Genomic DNA, 6,000 nt, shown 5'->3' on the forward strand with positions numbered 1-6,000 from the left:
ACAGTGGTGTTGTAGCCCTGTTGGTCCAGGATATTAGAGAAACAAAGTGGGTGAGTGTGACACTACGCCACATATTTTTCATAGAGATATTGTTATGATATAAATATAGCATAACTAAGATATGTTTTATGCAAGATGGATCGTGTGAAGTATCATTGTAAAGATTATGATTATACTAACTATGATTATCCTATTTGTATGCATTAGGGCTGTCAAGCGATTAAAAAAATAATTGCAATTAATCGCACTGTTAAACAATAATAGAATATCATTTATTTAAATATTTAGAGATGATTTCTACATTTTAAAATATATTGATTTCAATTACAACACAGAATACAAAGTGCACAGTGCTCACTTTATATTTATTTTAGATTACAAGTATTTGCTCTGTAAAAAAAAAAAAAGAAAAGAAAGAGAAATTTTCAATTCACCTAATATAACTACTGTAGTGAATTCTCTTTATCATGAATGTTGAACTTACAAATGTAGAATTACGTCCAAAAATACTGCATTCAAAAATAAAACAATGTAAAATTTTAGAGTCTACAAGTCCACTCAGTCCAACTTCTTGTTCAGCCAATCTCTCAGACAAACAAGTTTGTTTACACTTGCAGGAGATAATGCTGCCCGCTTCTTGTTTACAATGTCACCTGAAAGTGAGAACAGGCATTGGCATGGCAGTTTGTAGCCAGCATTGCAAGATATTTATGTGCCAGATGCACTAAGGATTTATATGTCCCTTCATGTTTCAACCACCCACCATTTCAGGGGAATGCGTCCATGTTGATGATGGGCTCTGCTCGATAACAATCCAAAGCAGTGCAGACTGACGCATGTTCATTTTCATTATCTGAGTCAGATGTGACCAGCAGAAGGTTGATTTTCTTTTATGGTGGTTCGGGTTCTGTAGTTTACGCATCAGAGTGTTGCTTTTTTAAGACTTCTGAAAGCATGCTTGTTCCTCTCAGATTTTGGAAGGCACTTCAGATTCTTAAACCTTGGGTTGAATGCTGTAGCTATCTTTAGAAATCTCACACTGGTACCTTCTTTGCGTTTTGTCAAATCTGCCCTGAAAGTGTTCTTAAAATGAACAACATGTGCTGGGTCATCATCTGAGACTGCTATGAAGTATGTGGCAGAATACATACAATTCTCCCCCTAAGAGTTCAGTCACAAATTTAATTAACACATGATTTTTTTTAACGAGTGTCATTAGCATGGAACCATGTCCTCTGGAATGGTAGCCATAGCATGAAGGGGCATATGAATATTTAGCATATCTGGCACGTAAATACTTTGCAATGCCAGCTACAAAAATGCCATACAAATGCCTGTTCTCACTTTTTGATGAAATTGTAAATAAGAAGAGGCCAGCATTATCTCCTGTAAATGTAAACAAACTTGTTTGTCTTAGGGATTGGCTGAACAAGACTGAGTGGACTTGTAGGCTCTAAAGTTTTACATTGTTTGTTTTTGAGTGCAGTTATGTAACAAAAAAATCTACATTTGTAAGTTGCACTTTCACAACAAAGAGATTGCATGACAGTACTTGTATGAGGTGAACTGAAAAATACTATTTCTTTTATCATTTTTACACTGCAAATATTTGTAATAAAAATATACACTTTGATTTCAATTACAACACAGAATACAATATATATGAAAATGTAGAAAAACATCCAAAATATTTAATACATTTCAATTGGTATTCTATTGTTTAATAGTGTGATTAAAACTGTGATTAATTGCGATTAATTTTTTTAGTTAATCACCTGAGTTAATTGCTATTAATTGACAGCCGTAGTATGCATGTATCATTTTTGTATCTAAAGTTAGGAATATTGACTATGAACATATTCTGTGTTTTCTGGGGGTTTGGCTGTAGATAACAGATTTCTTGGTGTGTTTGGGTGGGGGGTTACTGGTTTTGTGAAGATAAGTGTGGTGATCCATGGGTTTCTTGTATATAGTTGTCTGGGGGGGAGGGGGAGTGTTACATTGCTGAAGCTGATTGTGGTGTCCAGGAAGTTGAAGCTAGTGCAGGACTGTTCTAGAGAGAGCTTGATGAATGGGTGGTGGTTTTTGAAGTTGTGATGGAATTTATGATGGAGTTTGTTGTCTGTCCAGAGGATGAAAATATCATTGATGTATCTCAGGTATAGCATTTGAAATTGTCATGGAAATCTGAGGGAGTTTAGGGTTGTCTGTCCTTTAAGCTTTGCTCATCAGGAATACCTTGTGAGGTGCAGTGTAATGAGGCAGAGTGGCCTCCCTCCGAGCCTGAGCACACAGGACCACTACACTCCTCCCTGGTGGGCAGAGCCAGAGCAGTTCCCCCGCACACACTCTGGAAGCAGAGGGGTATGACAGAAGAAAAGGTGGGCCATGCCACTCAGTTGAGCAGGAGCCTGGGAAGGAGACAGACATCTCCATGCTGCTTCAGAACTCCAGAGCTGAATCTGCGTTGTGCCGAGCACTGCCTCCAGAGCAGACTGACCCTGGAGAGAAGTTGCCAGTACTGCTGTCTGCAGTGTACCCCAAGGAGACGGAGTCTCCTTGAACTATGAATACCCTCCCACCCCCACCCACACCCCCCGCCCAGACTGTGGTAGGGAATAGCCCAAGGAAACCAGACTTTAGTTCACTTTTGTTGCTGGAACACGGGTCCGTGTGTTTCTGTAGGATCCCCGCTGACCTGGTGGCAGAACCTTTCACCACTGTTAGGGCCCTTGGCTGGAGTAGGGTGGGCCCAGGTCCCCCTACTGTCTGCCGCCAACCCCACACCTGGAGTGGCAGCCTATAAGCTTTTTAACCAAGAAGGCCTGTGCTTTGCTTGTGGATTACCCCGCCTAGAGGGCCACAGCAACACAAAGTGGCTTCCCTCTGAGCCTGAGCCCGAAGAACCACTACATACAGCATGTCCTTTTCATCAGCATCCTAGAGATCAGCTGGTAAATATTATTAATTATAATACAGCATTTGTTACTGACCAGCAATATTCTCAGTAGGGACTATCTTTTTGTTCTCTGTTTGTACAGCACCTAACACATTCGGATCCTGACCCATGACTCAGGCTCCTAGGCATTACCACAATACAAATAATAATTATTATTATTATGTACACAATATGGACAGTTCCTGTCCCAAAGAATTCACAATTTAAATATAGACACAATATATAGAACACAGTCCTCTTCCAAGCAAAATAATCTTCCTGCATTTGACAATGGATCTACACTTTATCAATAGTAAAGACAAGGTTCTTTCAAATGTTCCCTAAACTGGCTTAATAATGATTACAATTGATATGAGTGTCTATTAGTTTCCTTCAAAAACAACGAGGAGTCCTTGTGGAGTTTGCTTCAGTTAGTGGTGAAGAACTCAAATACTCTATGTCCTGCCTAAACTTCAGGAATTCTATAAGACAAAGACAGAATAATCAGGAAAACAGAATAATGGCAATGAAGCAGCAACTGGAAACTGTATAGGAATTATGACTAAAGGAGACCTTGTGTTTTTAAAATGGAAACTTCATTCTTCTCAGAACAGTCTCTCTCAGGCAGAAGGAGTAAGGAACAAGCCCTAGTCTGTTACTTCCAAGAATGACTCATTCTGAGGGTTCTTCCATTTTCCCCCACACCAGTGATCTGAGAAAAATCAACTTGATAAAATACTGCCCATCATTACATACTGACTTGTCACATCATATTTTGAAAATAGAGAATAATGTATTTCTTGGTGATCTAGTATCTAATGATAAGTGAACAATTCAGGAATAAATTAAAGTCCTGCTGAACCCGAATTACTGTGTAAACTGAATGAACCATGAAAATATAATTGTCCTTTGGGAATTCATAATACTTCAGTTTGGGAAAGTAAAAGACAAATCAGAAGAATGCTATGTAACATCACAGATGCAAGATTGTGGTCTTTTTGTTTGTATCTCTAGAAACTACATTCCAACGCACAAGACAATATCAGATCCCCATTGCTGAGCAGCTGTAATACAGAAGAATCCTGGTGATCTGAACCATTAAGTGACACAAAATATGTTCAGCTAATTGGGAATCAATAGAAAAGTGAGACAGGCTGGGAGTTCATTAGAAAGAGAGGTTTGAGGACAGAAGTCCACATAACAGGGTTCTATACTATAATTAATAGTTTCAGTCCCTATTATAAAGTGCACACCTGTTTGAAAAGAGTACTATCCATTTTCTCTTTAAAAAGAAAAGATGATGAGTCATTAAGAGGTGCTGACAAAGCAGTTCAATGGGCTTTATTCAGAGCATTAAAATCCTTTCTTCTTGTGAAAATAGGACACTTTTTCAGATGGGCAACATCTGAGTGTCTAAAAACTTAGGTCCCAATTAAGCACGCTGATCAGCATGGGCAGACCTTTACACTCCTAAAGAGTGCCATTGAAATCCATGGAGATGAATGAAGGCACATATGTCCACTTGTATGGATCAGATTACAGGATCTGGACCTAAATATTTCCTGGAGGGAAGTAGTGATTATGTTTGAGAACACTGTAGTCAGCCCTAAAACTTTAATAGTATTGTTTTTGTCGGTTCAAAAAGCAATTATTTGTAAACAAACGGAGACAATGTTTGAGCTGCTTACTAAAGCTAAGAGAACACAACATCTCTCTACTTTTAATGCAGGCAGAGATGCATTGCAGTTTAGTAGCTAAATATTTTTTTTCTGTTAGTGTCAAATTGATGTGCTGCTAGCGAGTACTCAACACAAAAATGCATGGCAGTGTAATAACTGTTACTTGGCAAAAGATTGAATCTCTTTTTCAGCTTCCCCTAGAAGGGACACTGAAATAGCCAAAAGCTGGAAATTTATCCAAATGAACTCTTTCTGTAACTCTCCACTTCAGAAAAGACATTTAAATTTGAATCTGTGTCTATTTTGTAGGCTGATTTCACTGTAGAATTTATACAGTGCATATAATTTGTTCTCCTCACAATTTGCCCTAGTTTGAGAACCACTGATCTAGACTGTCATTTAAAGATCTTGGACTGGGAAAGGAGCCTGAAGTCTCATTTTCCTGCATCCCAAGCTCTTCACCAGCCAGGGGAAACCCTCTCCCTCCACTGACCAGCCTCCATCAACACATACAAACTTAGGGGAATTGACTAACAGACTAGGGACATGCAACCAACCTCCTGATCCACCAGAGGAGCCACTCCCCACTCAGTGAACAACCTCACATCCAGAAACCACACAATGACTCACCAGAAACAACTACCTGCACTGAAGGGGAGGGTGTAGGTCTACTGCCATAGCATCTGTTGCAAGGAGCAGCTGCCAAACAGCCAAGCCACCTCACTGGGCTAAGGAGAGGGAAGCCTGGTGGGCTGATAAGGTTTAGAGTGAAAGGACTGATGGATTTGGATGGTGGACTGGTGGTTGTTTAGGAAGAGGATGGAGTATAGAATGATGGAACACAAAGAGGTTGGAATTGCTGAGGAGTCTGCAATTGATGGGGCTTTTTTGGTGGAGAGGAGAGTATATTTACCAAGGAAATATCACGAGTGTCACAGGCTGAGGCAAAATATTTGAGCAAGTCCCATGTTAAAATTTTGGCAGCACGTTACTGAATCTGTCATATTGAATGTTTGAGCTACTGGGGGATGCACATCATAAATTCTACCAGGGTTTTGTGACCACCTTATTAGTCTGTAGGCAAACCTTGTCCGGTGGGATCAGTTTCCCTTTTCTCCTACTTCAGGAAAGTCAGCCAATGAAAGCTGCTCCAGATGCTGAGGGAGAGCCTAGGCCCTGAACACCTGAAGCAGCCAGTGTTCCCTTCCCCTCCCCATGCTGTAGGAATGGGGCACTCCAGGGTCCTGCAGCTGGCTGAGGAGCAAGCAGCTGCTCCTTTGCTCTGAAGCTCATGTTCTGGTTCCCAACAATGAAGGAGGCTCCCATTGCTACCCCTTGTTCCCAAGCCTGGGAGGGAGGCAGAGGTTAAAAGATCCTCCAGAA

This window comes from Mauremys reevesii, linkage group 3, assembly GCF_016161935.1.
Source record: "Mauremys reevesii isolate NIE-2019 linkage group 3, ASM1616193v1, whole genome shotgun sequence".
Taxonomy (NCBI): Eukaryota; Metazoa; Chordata; order Testudines; family Geoemydidae; genus Mauremys; species Mauremys reevesii.